The 16,863-nt window shown below is 34.6% G+C and overlaps 1 pseudogene; it reads right to left on the reverse strand.

Moving 5' to 3' along the window:
* Positions 1-11,720: 11,720 nt before the first annotated feature.
* On the reverse strand, positions 11,721-13,779 carry LOC116140196 (annotated as a pseudogene).
* Positions 13,780-16,863: the final 3,084 nt, after the last annotated feature.

The following is a 16,863-nucleotide window of genomic DNA, read 5'->3' on the forward strand; positions in this document are numbered from 1 at the left end:
TACATTCTTGTTTACCATAACAATATTTGAGATTCTGAGATTCCTAACTCTCCATACCATAAAAATTCTTGCAAGTGAACATACAGCTACAGGTAGAGATAAAACTAGCAGTAAAACTAGGAAAATAAGATCCATCGTTCCATTAAAAGCTGAGTTCTCTAAGTTCTCTCATCTCATTATCAAATTTTTTTCCATTTACCTTCATATCTCCCACATTATCATCATTCGCATTGCAATGTAAGGGCAGAAATGAAAAGACACATTACCAAGAGAAGTCAACTTGCTTGGCTTTCGCAGCAACTCATCACTATTCTTCACGAATGAAAGATCCACAGGATATACATTCCATCTAGTAGGGAAATTGAATTTCTCATTGTAGAGGGAATCCTGTATAGTTGAACCAGTATTTTGTAATTATCTGATAGCACTCTTGCCTGGTGATTGTTTGATACTCTTTTCTCTCATCAACACTCTGACCCTCTCAACGCCGTCCCACTCGTTAAATGGCAGATATGCCCTTGATGCCATTTAGTCACCACGGCTTTGCTTGATGCCATATTGCCATTCATAACAAGCGTCGTCTTGGCTTGTTTAAATGGCAGATATGCCCTTAATACCATTTAGTCACCATCACCACGGCTTTGCTTGATGCAATTTATAAAAAGCGTCGTCTTGGCTTCATTAAATGGAAGATATGCCCTTGATGATGCCATTTAGTCACCACGGCTTGTAGCTTCCTTGATCAAGGGCATATCTTCCATTTAATTTCAAGTAATTCAACCGACAGTTGCACTGTTGCAGGTCTCTTTCGCCTTCCTAATTGCCCTGCCTCCTCGCTTATATCCTCAGTCCAAGATCACTTCAATACTTGCTTTCTTGCTCGTTTCACTTATCTTCTTCTCTTTAAAATAATCTTACATGTTATTAACTTTAACTTGTCAAATTAAGTAATTTATTAATAAAATAATTTTATTAACACATATGTTTTAAATTAAAAAAATAATAATACATATTTACCCTATTTTTTATTTAATGACAAACATAATGTAATTAGATAGTTGGATTTTTATGAGGGTAATTATCAGAAATTTATTAAAGACATACATAAGAGTTTGTTTAATCAATAATACTATGCTTATTCACGATCTTACTAACGTGTATAAATATAAAGCATAGTACGAGTACCATATGTAATTTTAACAAAGATGAGTAAGGCGGTTAGTAAGTTCGTGAGTAAACATAACATTACTCTTGTTTAATATATAAATAACATTATTTTCTTTTCCTTAAATTACTACTGTTCGCCGGCCACGTATTATGCTCACGAGTTTGTTGGACCAAACTATTTCTTCAAAGATATCATTATTTCATGTCGAAATTAAGGATATCAAGGTAACAATGTCAAAAATGTCAAAAAATAAATCATGAAGATATTTAAATGGGTTTAAAGGAAACTAATTTGTAATCTTAACTTTTTGGTAGATTTATGTCATGGAAATGAAAATGCATCTTAATTTAATTAATTTTTATGTATACCTATGAAGATTCAGAGTACTTATATGTTTTATTTATTTGTTTGTGTCGAAAAAGACAAACCAACGATGACCAAACTAAGTGCCCTGCCTCAATCTGCCCTCCTTAATTCTGTGCAGGGTTGGCTCCTCGATGTTGGGAAACCCCGCCTGCCGATTATAAGACATGGAACCTTAACAGTAATACAACTTGTCATAAGGGTTCATAAGTGAATTATTATAAACCTAAATCCTGCAGTACTTCTGAAAAATTAGTGCATAATTTGTAGTTTCTCATACCAAAAGTTTAATTCGAGTAAATATATGATTGTGACTGCTAATCAATTAAATAAAAAAAAATTACAGTGTAATAGATCTTCACCATTCATGAGTAAAATTGCAAATCTTTTACAAGATCCTTCAAATTTCAGGAAAGTCTATATCAAAAGAAATCTAAATTTGATTCTTCATCCTTTCTACATTTATGCCAACTTGTCATAATTTGCAAGAGGGTTTTGTCGCAATACATCACTTTAACTATACATCAACATGAAACTTGCAAACTCGTAACTTGAAACCTGTAAACGAAAAAACGAAAAACTTGTAATATGCACTTTTATAGCCAAAGCCTTTGCAATAACATTCTTATCATGTTTACTTCGCCCTTCTGCATTTAGGCCTCCTCAATATATCTTGTATGCATCCTCATGGAATGAAGAGATAGAATTATCTATCTTATACACATTTCAAATCCGTTCTCCATGCAACAAAAAAGACAACCCAAACCATCTTCCATCCCTACAAAATCATTTTCTTATACACATTTCCAATCAATTAGAGTGGTAAAAAAACTTGGCACTTTCTCACTTTCTGTCTGTAAAATCAGCGTCAATGACATCACTGTCTGGTCCCTATGCCGATAAATCTGAAGGCCAGCTTCAGCTCCAGCCCCAGGTGCAGGTCCAGCACGGGGTTGGTTGTAAAGGGACTGGACAAGATGCATGACTTCCTGATTAAGTGTAGGCAAGGAAATCTTTCATTCCCTGGGTAGAGCCTCCTGAAATTGCATCCTTTAGCCCTTGTAATTTTGCCTCAACTTTCTCTTTGACAGGGCTTCATGCTCCTTTAGTTGCTTCTCTGTCTGGTAGACAACCGAATCTGCCTGATAATTCCACCTTTTCTGAAATTTCATTTGCTATAAAACAGGAGAAAAAATCATCAAATAGGTCAAAAGTTGATTGCATTCAAAAGCTCTTTTGATCTAACGTTAAAAGTGCTTGAAGTATAACTAGCTCTCAGTTCTATATGCAACCTAAATCTGGTAACAAACACGACAAATATTAAAAAAAAAAAAAAAAGAGACATGAATCCACATTAACAATAATACCATTTATCATAAGGGTGGTTCTTTAGTGAATTATTATAAACCTAAATCCCGCAGTACTTCCGAACAATAGTCTGAAGCAATTTTGGAATTGAATTAGCTAGTTAGAATCAAACTCACCTCATCACTGGGCAAGATGCTAGCACCTGTAATCGTGATGTCTTGCTTCTTCCCTGTACCGCTGTCAACCGCGGTGACACAGAGAATGCCATTGGCATCAATGTCAAATTTGACTTCAATTTGAGAACCACTCTGGACCATCTAGACTGAAGCTGCCGAGAGATTAAATGTCCCCAACAAACTCTCACATTAATCTCCACACTGGTTTGCCGATGGGCAGCAGTTGAGAACACTTCTGAATTCGAAGTGGGATGAGTAATGTTTCATGGGAAGATGTCCCATAAAATATAGTCATTTAAATTTTTTTTTTTTTTTAAATTTTTATATATACTGAAGACGTCTTTCTTCAAAGATATTTTACTTATGATTCTACCATTTTTGTCATAATGGCCTAAATTTGCATTACACAGTTAAGGTTATGAAACTTCAGTATCATCTTCACGTTTAGACTTCCTGCCCACTTCACGAGTAGCAGACGACCTTCTATCAGAGTCAGAGATAGTTTTCTTTGAAGTTTGCGGTGTGTTTGGAATTCCCAGTTCTTTCTTAACTCTTCTTCTCTTATCTCTTCTTCTAGATACATCCAAGTATCATTTTTTATTGCTTCAACACCAAACCAGCTGACTCCTCCTGGGACAAATAATATGTCTAGAGCTTCTAAGTTCTAACACGAAGAGAATGTCAGTTTTTTCAAGAGCTGCAGCAACACCAAAGAAGCCAAAATAAGGAATGCAAATGTATTTTATATTAATATTAAATTTCTTCCTTGGTTTAGATTTTAGATACAGAATCTTGGATTATGATATAAACCAAATAATATAAACGGAGAGATATGGATTGAATTGCAGACAAACCTCAGAAGATACGCTTAAAAATAATTTTGGGGGCAAAACCATAATTTTCTTTTTATTGAAGTAATTTTTTTCAATAAAATATTTTTAGTCAATGGTATAAAATAAATTTTGGCCTTCCATGCAACTTGTATATCTATAAGAAATGTTGGGCTTTTTAGGACAATCGGGCCATGCCCTTTAATAAACCGAAGTAAGTTGCCATGAAGCTTCCATGCAGCTTATAAATCTAGCTGAAAATGAGGGAACACTTGAAGTAATTAACGCAAAAGAGTTGTTTGGATAAGAAGTTTAGTCTAACAGTAAAACCTTTCACAAGCCATTAATTTAATAAAAAACGATAAATAATATTATTAAAAAATCATTCCAACTCTCTTGTCAGTTTCTCTCATTTGCTTATAAGGAATCTTATTTTTTTTACTATAATAATTTTCTTTTAAATATTACTTTTATTCATAACCCAGTCAGCTGAAAGATTGCCTATAAAAATGATCTCAGTGTAATTGAATAATTTGATAAAGACTCTTAAATATATTATTCAAGAGGTCCTGTGCTAAATAATTTACTTTGTTTGTTGGACTTTAAAAACTGAACTAGTGCGTCTAGTAGATATTCCACACAACTTAGACTAAAAGTGACTTTGAAAGTTTAGCTATCAAAAATACATTATGAATGGTTTAAGTTAAGGGCCAAAACTAACATAATAGGGGTTATGTGTAAGAGAAATACTACATGTACAAAGAATCTTTGTACAAAATGATGTGGTAGTTGCCACACCACTAATTTGTAAAAAAAAAAAAAAAGAATATTGATGTGAAACTAGTGGTGTGGCAATTGCCATATCATTTTGTACAAAGACTCTTTGCATTTCCCTATGTGTAATTAATAATGCTACACTTAAAATGACTTTATACAAAATCATTAGTACAGAGGGACAAGACACTATTCTTGCATTGTCATATCATTAATCAAAACCACTACTCTTACAAAGCTCAATACAAAGTAGGTTTTACAAAGTGACGTGGTAGGTTACGTGGCAATGTCACATCATCTGACACGTCATCACTTGCCACNAAAAAGTGAGGCTGATACGGAGTCTTGTCAGTATAGGATGGCTAAAATTTGAGAAGGTTCTACTACTGTTCAAATGCGGTCACGTCGCATAATGACGCAAGTGGCATGAGTCTTGTCAGTATAGGATGGCTAAAATTTGAGAAGGTTCTACGACCGTTCAAATGCGGTCACGTCGCATAATGACGCAAGTGGCATGCCACTGTCAGTACAATGGGTGAGCGCCAGGTTAGCGAATGGTTTGAAATCGTCCACGGGTCCAATCCTTGCGAAAGTCAAGGAAATCACTCGGGTAGGTGAGCAATGAGACATAGAGAAGGATTTGTACGGTACTTACTCACTTGCAGATTTAGTAATCATTACCTTGTTTTATCCTACTATAAATAGAGGTTTCCCTTCTCATTTACAGAATTAGCTAAATTCACTCTGGAATAGCTTACTCTCTCTCTCTCTCTCTCTCTCTCTCTCTCTTGTATTCTCTAAGTTGTAACTCAACTTGTTGAATGCGACCTGACCTTACTGTCATTAATACAACATCAGTTGATGTAGGATTCACTTTTGAGCATCCGAACCACTTTCAACATTGCCTTTCACTCGTTATTTAACTAAATATTCTTATATCGCGTCTTACTTCTAAGTCCGCTTAGCATTTCTTACGTACGAATAGTTGGTGTCAAAATCAAGCATCAACAAATACCTATACTTGTCTAAACAAACTTCTGTTTCTTGATGTTCTCTCTCTTTATTGTCTCCTCCAAACTGTTCCTTTCGAAGTGTTAAATAAAGGAAAAGCTATGGCTTATGCTTATAGACATGCAAATGAAGAGGAAGAAGCGGAATTGTTGGACCTAGAAATTAAAGAGTTGGAGTCAATACTGTAAATTTAAGTGCATATTTTGGTGACAAATTGAGTCTCTTATCACATTTTGTAAGGGATTGATACGTGGAAGGGTTAAGTTTTGCATTATATTCAGAGTATTCTCACGGTATGAATATGAACTCAACCGGAAACATTTGACCATCAACTAAATTTAATAGGCTAACATTGTCTCATTATAAACCATTAGTTACCACCTCAATGAAATAAACTCCACTGCACTGGAAAATGCTAAAACAAACAAAATCTTTCCATCATTTTATCTGTTAGCTGCTGAAGATGCGGTTCAAACTAGGGTATGCTAGCTGCACGTAACTTCCCCATACTCATTGAACATACCTACATAAAAAAGATAAATAAGTAAACACTGCCTTTACTTCCACACGCCACTTCCCCAAAAAGTTTAATGATAACTCATGCTCAATAAATAAACGAAACTTCTGTTGCATGAAGAACTAATTCATTAATAATACACACAAGCATGCTACATTGCGATATAGCAACTTCGACCGCTTCTTCATTGATGTTACAAGACTAATAGAGACCCCGATTGCAACACAAGATTAAGAAACAGTGTCAAATGGTAACAGTATCATGCAATTCATTAAGATGCAATGCAAAAAAAAAAAATTAAGAGCACCGATTAAGAATAATGAACACAATGAATGAATCTTAATAATGTCTGAAATAAGGCTGAAGTAAAAATAATGCATATAAGTAAATAAATATGACACCGATAGTAAGATAATTGAGAACAAACCAGGTAACTGCTTTTCCATGATGAATAATGGGGTAGAGAGAGCGCCACCAGGAAGAAACTAGTCTAGATTCTCTAATTCCAGCAATTTGATAGAACACAAATCCATCAGAAAGTGGATCCACAATTATCCATATCAATGAACTTTATGGCAAAGTAACTGACGATCAACGAGTAAAAAAAATCAAGTACCTTCAACTAAATCACCCAGAACAAAAGCCACAAAGTAGTCATTTGCCAAAGACAAGTCCAAGTAATAAATGATTTCGACTAGAGAAGGCAAATTGCATACCTGAAGAAACAGACATGTAATTTTGGACAAGTAAGCTTCAATGGTTCCAACGAGCAACAGTTGCTGAATAACATAAAATATTAGTGCATAATAAAGCAGGTAAACCAAGAAACTTGGCTCTTTCTCACTTTCTGTCTGTAAAATCAGCGTCAATGACACCACTGTCTGGTCCCTATGCCGATAAATCGAAGGCCAGCTTCAGCTCCAGCCCCAGTTGCACGTCCAGCACGGGGTTGGTTGAAAAGGGACTGGCCAAGAGCATGACTTGATTAAGTGTAGGCAAGGAAATCTTTCATTCCCTGGGTACAGCCTCCTGAAATTGCATCCTTTAGCCCTTGTAATTTTGCCTCAACTTTCTCTTGACAGGGCTTCATGCTCCTTTAGTTGCTTCTCTGTTGGTAGACACCGAATCTGCCTGATAATTTCACCTTTCGAAAGTTCATTTGCTATAAAACTGGAGAAAAAATCATCAAATAGGTCAAAAGTTGATTGCATTCAAAAGCTCTTTTGATCTAACCTTAAAAGTGCTTGAAGTAATTAGCTCTCAGTTCTATATGCAACCTAATCTGGTAACAAACACGACAAATATTAAAAAAAAAAAAAAAAAAAGAAAAAAAAAAAAAAAGACATGAATCCATAAACAGTAACACCATTTATCATAAGGGTTCTTAAGGGAATTATTATAAACCTAAATCTGCAGTATTCCGAACTTGAAGCAATTTTGGAATTGAATTAGCTAGTTAGAATCAAACTCACCTCATCACTGGGAAGATGCTAGCACCTGTAATCGTGATGTCTTGCTTCTTCCCTGTACCGCTGTCAACAGCGGTGACAGAGAGAATACCATGGCATCAATGTCAAATTTGACTTCAATTTGAGAAACACTTGGACCATCTAGACTGAAGCTGCCAAGAGATTAAATGTCCCCAACAAACTCTCACATTAATCTTCAAACTGGTTTGCCGATGGGCAGCAGTTGAGAACACTTCTGAATTGGAAGTGGGATGGTAATGTTCCTGGGAAGATGTCCCACAAAATATAGTCATTTAAATTTTTATACATGCTGAAGATGTCTTTCTTCAAAGATATGTATCTTATGCTAGACCTTTTTGTCATAATGGCCTAAATTTGCATTACACAGTTAAGGTTATGAAACTTCAGTATCATCTTCACGTTTAGACTTCCTGCCCACTTCACGAGTAGCAGACGACCTTCCATCGGAGTCAGAGATAGTTTTCTTTGAAGTTTGCGGTGTGTTTGGAATTCCCAGTTCTTTCTTACCTCTTCTTCTCTTATCTCTTATTCTAGATACTTCCAAGTATCATTTTTTATTGCTTCAACACCAAACCAGCTGACTCCTTCTGGGACAAATAATATGTCTAGAGCTTCTAACACGCAGAGAATGTCAATTTTTTCGAGAGCTGCAGTAACACCAAAGAAGCCAAAATAAGGAATGCAAATGTATTTTATATTAATATTAAATTTCTTACTTGGTTTACATTTTAGATACAGAATCTTGCATTATGGTATAAACCAAATAATATAAACGGAGAGATATGGATTGAATTGCACACAAGCCTCAGGAGATACGTTTAAATGTAATATTTGGGGCAAAACCATAATTTTCTTTTTATTGAAGTAATTTTTTTTCAATAAAATATTTTTAGTCAATGGTATGAAATAAATTTTGGGCTTCCATGCAACTTGTATATATATAAGAAATGTTGGGCTTGTTGGGCTTTTTAGGACAATCGGCCCTTGCCCTTTAATAAACCTAAGTAATTAGCATGTAAGTTGCCATGAAGCTTCCACAAGTGTGGGGTGGGAAGTGGGAACCAGCTGAAAATGAGGGAATAATTAAAGTAATTAGCGCAAAAGAGTTGTTTGGATAAGAGGTTTAGCCTAACAGTAAAGCCTTTCACAAGCCATTAATTTAATAAAAAGGATAAATAATAATATTAAAAAATCATTTAAGCCAATTTGACATAATGAGCAAGAGGGTTTTGTCAATAACTATACATCATCGTGAAACTTGTAAACTCATAATTTGAAACTTGTAATATGCACTTTCATGACCAAAGCCTTTGCAGTACCATTCAATTATTGCTGAAGATGAACATTCTGCCTAATTTAATTTGTAAACAACTTTTACATCATGTCGTGGCAGCTCACACAACATGATATTCCACACACTTAGGCTGAAAGCGACTTTGAAGGATTAGCGGGATGTTAGATCACACCCCCCAAACTTCAAAGTTATGTGCAAATGCACATACTTTGAAGGATTAAAGTATGTGCAAATGCACATACTTTGAAGATGAAAAACACTTATATAGAGGCAAGGCTATCTCTTACAAGCACTGAAATATGGGCTTTTTCTTCCATTAGCAAAACCAAAAAATCTCCACAATATTAAAAAGAAAACAAAAGAAGCGAGAGAAATGCCTCCCCACTTACCTCAAAATCCTGCCTCCATCCAAATCGTCGATTGTCCTCCTGAAACTCAAAACTCTATCGCTACCTCCATCCAAAGGTTGTAGTCTCTCTCTTTTCACTTCTCTTTTTCATTTGATTCATATTCATTTTTAAATTCATATAAATATGATGAGAATTTGCATTTGCAGGGAGCAAAACTTCATTTCCTTGGCGCAATTCAATGAGGCCTTTAGTTTCTACATTCCGGTGCTTTTGGCTTTTATACAATTGAATCCTCCTCCTCAATCGAAAATTCGTCCTATAAATTTGTACTCTTTTTCTTTTATAGTTGTCACACTCATTTACTGTCTCTCTTTTACTGCTTCCACCAAGCTTAATATTTCTCACCCCACAAAGTCTCAACTCTCTGACGTAGTTGCTTTCATATCGGGATCTCTTGCTTCAATCTTATTGATCTCTAATATTGTCGCGTACTTGACTGAGTTTATAATTCTTATTTTATGGGCTTTCTTGTCTATTTTGCTAGTCCATCAACATGTCCCATTAAACAAGAAGGAAACGTACGAAAAGCTTGGAGGAAAGATGAAGAACATTAAGATTCCCGAAAAGATTAGCAACTTATGGAGCAAAAATGAGATCCTTGAAAAGATAAGGAGCTTATGGAGCAAAAACGAGCCGAATCTTCCAAGAGATGGATGATATAATAATTAGTGAATCAAAAGCATCTTTGTTGTACTCACCTGTTATACTGGGGAAATTGTAGAATTTCGTAGGCTTTACATTAATTCAAGTCAATATATATATAGGAAGAATTTGCATAACGCGACATGGCAGCACACTTTCACGTCATCAATTAAAAATAAATTTCTTTATTTTGATTTTATATTTCATCTTCTCCGTTTCTTTATTTTCGTTATTCTTTCAATTTTCAATTTTTTTCTTCTTCTCCATCGCTCTTCTCCTCACAGACAAACAAAACCGTAATCCTAACCACCAAAACCGTAGAGAGTCCGACCCTGTCGTTTCAAAGCTTCTAAAATCTGAAAATTCCATCGTGGATTCTTCGAAATTCCACCGTTACCTCCGCCGTGGCTCTTCGCCAGAAAAGTGTGAGTCTCTCAATACAGATCCCAAGTCCTCTTTCAAGTGAGTTTGTATTGACTTTGATTTTAATTGTTCGTGATGTCGATGATTGTGAATGTGTTTTGAGCAAAAAAAATTTAATGGGGTTTTGTTGTTATAGTAGTTTAAGTTGTTAAGGCAGTCATGTTTCGTTTCTGAGATGCTTTTTTATTTTTGAAGTTCTAAATTTTTTGGGTTCTGGAGTGGAAGAAATTGAACGATTTGTTTGGGATGAAGAGATGTTAGAACGCCGTCGTTTCCGGTTGTTTACGTGGGGGTTTTCATTTTTTTTTTTTTTTTATTGTTTAAATATTTTGGGTTAATTTAATTTCAAGAATTATTATTTTGAGTTTGAGATGTGGCCGTCGCGTAGCTTCGCTACCTCCAACAGGGGCGCTGTCCAGTGTTCACCACAACACAAGGCAACGTGGCCGTCGCCTATTTTTTATAAGCTTTAAAACATGAATACCCTTCAAACTTAAAAGTTAAAACTAAGTAAATTTTAATCTAGAGGTTTAAATATTTAAATTATAAAGAATTATTTTTCTCTTATTTAAACATTTATTATATCAATTTTATTAAGTAGAAAATATATATTTTTATGTAAAGCATCTTTAGGGTTTTTTTAATATTTATTATATCTAATTATTATTTTACTTATTTTATTAATAATCAGATAAGACAAAAACATTTTTGTGTTTGTTTTACATGATTTTTTTTGTTAAATATTAACTTTATTATCCGTTAGGTTGATATGATGATTGGGATAAAAGGTATATATATATATGAAAGAAATCCAAATTCGATTCTTCATCCTTTCTACATTTAAGCCGACTTGACATAATTAGCAAGAGGGTTTTGTCGGTAACTATACATGAACGTGAAACTTGTAAACTGGTAACTCGAAACTTGTAATATGCACTTTTAATAGCCGAAGCTTTGGAAATACCATTCAATTATTGCTGAAGATGAACATTCTGCCTAATTTAAATTGTAAATATGTTTGCTTTCCCCACCATACTTTCACTAATCATGTTTACTTCGTCCTTCTGCAATTAGGCCTCCTCAATATATCTTGTATGGATCCTCATGGCTAGAGGAAATACATTCTTGTTAACAATATTTGAGATTCTGAGATTCCTATCTCTTAATACCACAAAAATTCTTGCAAGTGAACATCCAGGTAAAGATAAAACTAGCAGTAAAACTAGGGAAATAAGATCCATCGTTCCATATAAAGCTGAGTTGTGTAAGTTCTCTCATCTCATTATCAAATTTATTTCCATTTACCCTCGTATCATCACACATTGCAATGTAAGGACAGACACATTACCAAGAGAAGTCAGCTTGCTTGGCTTTTGCAGCAACTCATTGCTATTCTTCACGAATGAAAGATCTACAGAATATACATTCCATCCAGCAGGGAAATTGAAAATCTCATTATGGAGGGAACACTGTATAGTTGAACCAGTATTGTGTAATTATCTGATAGCACTCTCGGCTGGTGATTTTTTTATACTCTTTTCTCTCATCAACACTCTTACCTTCTCAACACCATCCCACATCCCCTCTTCTGCATAAATAATAAAACATAATTACCAGAATTCCATGGTTCAAGATTAATAAGCTCTTTAACAGCATGTTCTGCAAGTTCCACATCGCCGTGAGTTCGGCAAGCACTTAGCAGAGCACCCCATAAAGCAGCATTTGGCCTAATACTTATGCTTGTAATCAGGTCATAAGCTTCTCTAACACGTCCACTACGTCCAAGGACATCAACCATGCATCCATAAATCATAATGCTCGAGATTTGGCTCTACATGGTGCCTTTCAGTCCTTGAAGCAAACAACTCCCACCCTTTTTCTGAATGAAATAGAGACAACAACAGGAACAAAATATAATAGTAAAACAAATCAAACAGTAAACAAAGAAAATAATACGCGCGATTTATCCTAGTTCACCCAATGTAGGCTACGTCCAGCTGAATCAATATTATTACAATATGTCTCACCTCTCTCGTTTACAATGAATGAATTGCTCTCACACACATAACAAGAGAAAAGAATGTTTATATACTAGGTTTAAGAGATTAAACCTAGTTTTACAAGGATTCTTATTCCTAAGCCCAACCCAAAAAGGAATTAGTAATTTAAAAGAAATCGTACAGCGGTTATACATGGAAAAGCCCAAAACCGCCTACGGGCTCGGGGGCACTGCCTTAGCGTCCCCCGTCCGTTCACCGGTCAGCAGGACCTCCAAGTGCGTCTCCGTTACCCATTAATGATGAAGTAGTCGACAACTCCAACATTTTCCACCATCCCAGCATGAGCACAACATGTTAGAACCCGCACAAAAGTAGCAGCATTCGCAGTCACACCTTTCGTCATCATTTGCTCAAACAATTCAACCCCGAGGTCACCCCTTCCATTGAAAGCCAGGCCTGAAATCATGGCATTCCAAGAAATCAAATTTTTTTTAAGGCATTTCACTAAAAATCTTTCTACCAGTCTCCAGAGTTCCACACTTGCAATAAAAATCAACTATGGCATTTCGAACTGAAACAATATTCCGATAAAGACCACTTGATTTAGCATAAGAATGAATCCACTCCCCAACATCAAGAGATCCCAAACGAGTACAAACAGGCAACACACTAACAATAGTTGCCTCGTCTAACTCAAATCCCTGATCGCGCATTTCATGAAATAATCTCAAAGCTTCACTATCCCTCCCACTCTGTGATAAGCAAGAAATCATTGAATTCCACGAAAGGACACTTCTCTCACTCATCTCCCTGAAAAGATGCAACCCCGTTTCGACATCTCCTCGTTTACGAAACCCGTGAATAATCAAATTCCAAACGATCCATTTCATCAATCACCTTCACAGCATCCCCCATCTCATCAAATTTTGTATACAAACTCAACAATCCCAATCCTCACTGATACAAAACACTCAAACCCACTTCTAATAACCTCTCCATGAACACATTTGCCAACTCTAACATCAGAAACACTCACACACGCCTTAAGCAGCGGCGAAAATACCCTCAATTTCTTAACTCTTAATCCTTATACAATGAAAATTCAACGTAACACCATTATCTATTCTAATAACTTTTCATCCCCAACCAAACCAATTTGAGAAGAATACAAGAATCTACAGATGGGAAGAAGGAGTTTTTGTAGAAGAAGCTATGTGCTAAATTTTAGAGTTTAGTGGGTATCAAAGCCTCCGCCCTAAAAGTAGTAATAAAAGCCACGGCTGCACTTTTACTTGCGTTTCCTTTTCCTTTCTAAGCCTAAGGTAAACTCAGGTGAGTCCACGTGTCAACCCCCCAGTCCAACAATTACCCATACTTCTATTTTGATTTTTGATTTTGATACAAAATATTAATGGATCTTATTATATTCTTACTTATTACGGAGTTTTAATTATCTTACTCTTATTCACAAAGAAATTTACCGTTGTAGGTAATAAAATTGTATTTTAAAATATTTTGGATGAAAAAGCACCATTAGGCCATTATTTGTAGATAATTTTTTATAAAAATATTGTTATAATTTTTTATAAAAATATTGTTTTATTACTTTTTATCTTCATTAAGAGACAAGAAATCAGTTACCTCCAACACTGATCTGAAGGGTCAGATACTGGCTGATGTTTGATTTTGAAGTGTCAGCATCATTGATTGTTTTATTAAAGACAAAAATAAGTGACTGAAATTGACTATATCTGTGATAATATAGATAAATTATTATGCTGGTTTCGCTTCACTATCAACACAGAAAATCAAGTGGGTAGTTTTCATTTTTTTTTTTTTTTTTTTTGTTTAATTCTTTAAATTGATACAAAATCAAACAATTCAAACGGAAGCATATTTATCAAACAATTCAAACATAACATATTTATCCTTTAATATTATTTTGTTAGTTGTTTTTAATCATATTTATTACTTCTTTAATTAATTTTGTTTATTTACCTTTGATTTTCTTCAGTTTATCAAACTTGGATATGGATTATATTATTGAATGTTTTATCAAGTAACTTGGGACAATCATTCATGCGGGAATTGCGAGTTTTGGAAAAGCTTCCATATTTTTACGATAACTTGAGTTGGAGACTTTAGATTTGGACGATTCTTGAAGCGTTGCAAAGCTGATTTGAAGGGCTACAATTCATATTATCGTGACTTTGCTAGATTTTGGAGTTATCATGCTCGATTTTGGATATGTTTGAAGACTACGAAATCTGGATAGTCCAACTTTGGCTATAAAAAAAGGGAAGTTCTTTTAAAAAAGGGAAGAAGGAGGCGGCTGTGGAGAAGAAAGAAAGATGTCCATTATTGGTTCAATCACATTATTCTTTAGAGCAAGCATAGGTAAATTAAATCAATATTCTAACTATCAAAAATACTTGATATTAATGATGAAAGAAAATATAATTCAATTATCTATATAAGTAAAAACCATAATCTATGAAGAACAAATAAATGGAAATTAATCTTTTAAAAAGAGAATCACTTCATTAAACAAAGTTTCATCCTAAACCCTGGTAAAAGAAAATTAGAAACACATGGCTGAGATTAGAGAGTCAAGGAGGATTAATATTTATTAATTCAAAGCTTTAGCAAATCCCAAATGGGTCTCAACTTGGTTGTGTGTGATCCTATTAATTTAATAAAAAAGAAAAAAATAATATTAAAGAATCAGACGAAGTCTCTTGTAATAGTTTCTCTCATTTGCTTTTAAGGAATCTTATTTTTTTTTACTATAATATTTTTTTATAAAAATATTACTTTTATTCATAACCCACCCAGCTGCAAGATTGCCTATAAATAGCTCATGCATAACCCTGCCAGTGCCTCTATAATAATATAATAAAAATAATAATAATAAGATAAAATCGTATTAAAGTAGTATATTCCTAGAAATATTTATAGTATAAAGTTGTTTTACTAAAATTGTTGGCATTGTCATGGACATTCACTTTTCTTTTGTTGATTATGTTATTGTTGGTTATACACATAAAAAATGGATATCCAGTTTTATATATTATTATTATTATAAAATCTTATATTAAAGATTGCTTCATCTTAGAGCATCACTCTATATTCTCATTCTGATTTGCTTATGACAGTTTTTGTGTACAAGATCTTGAGGTTTGGAAATTTTCTTCGGAACTTCAAGTAGCAGAGTGTTCTAAATTTTGCTGTTTTTCATAAAAGCTTGGATGCTTTGTGTACAGTATGGCTCACGGTGAGTTCACACTGTTAAAAGTTGTGCAGCAATAGCATTAATTAAACCAATTTTTGATCCAGTTATCTGCCTTTGAAGGGCCTTGGAAGATCTGGATTCTTTGCTTTTGCTTGCATCAATAAATGAAGGAGAAATTTCTCAGCAATCAATAAAGGGCCTTGGAAGATCTGGATTCTTTGCTTTTGCGTGCATTAATTATTAAAGGAGAAATTTCTCTGAAATCAATGAAAGCGACAAACAAAAAATTATATATAATTCTTTCTTCAGTTTTCTATCTTAGCTATTGAATATTGTTATGCCGGCAAAAGTGAGATTGAGGTAGAGTCTTATCAGCATGGCATGATTAGAACTTGAGAAGGTTCTATGACCATTTAGATGCGGCCATATCGTATAATGACACAAGTGGTATGTCACTGTCAGTGCAGTGGATGAGCGCTTGGTTAGTGAATGGTTTGAAATCGTCCACGTGTCTAATTCCTATAAAAGTCAAGAAAATCACTCGGACAGGTGAGCAATGGGACATAGAGAAGGATTTGCACTGTACCTACTCACTTGCAAAATTAGTAATCATTACCTTGTTTTATCCTACTATAAATAGAGGTTTCCCCTCTCATTTGTAGGATTAGTTAAATTCACTCTAGAATAGCTTTCTCTCTCTCTCTCTTGCGTTCTCTAAGCTGTAACTCAACTCGCTGAACGTGACATGACCTTACTCTCATTAATACAACATCAGTGGACGTAGGATTTTCTTTTGAGCATCCGAACCACTTTAAACATTGCCTTTCACTCGTTATTTAACTAAATATTCTTATATCGCATATGACTTCTAAGCCCGCTTAGCATTTCTCACGTGCGAATAGTTGGTGTCAAAATCAAGCATCAACAAATACCTATACTTGTCTAAACAAACTTATGTTTCTTGATGTTCTCTCTCTTTATTGCCTCCTCCAAACTGTTCCTTCCGAAGTGTTAAATAAAGGAAAAGCTATGGCTGATGCTTATAGACGTGCAAATAAAGAGGAAGCAACGGAATTGTTGGACCTAGAAATTAAAGAGTTGGAGTCAATACTGTAAATTTAAGTGCATATTTTGGTGACAAATTGAGTCTCTTATCATTTTTTGTAAGGGATTGATATGTGGAAAGATTAGGCTCCGTTTGGTTCACTTATTTGCATTTTTTAGA

The sequence above is a fragment of the Pistacia vera genome, unplaced genomic scaffold, assembly GCF_008641045.1.
Source record: "Pistacia vera cultivar Batoury unplaced genomic scaffold, PisVer_v2 Contig365, whole genome shotgun sequence".
Classification (NCBI taxonomy): Eukaryota; Viridiplantae; Streptophyta; class Magnoliopsida; order Sapindales; family Anacardiaceae; genus Pistacia; species Pistacia vera.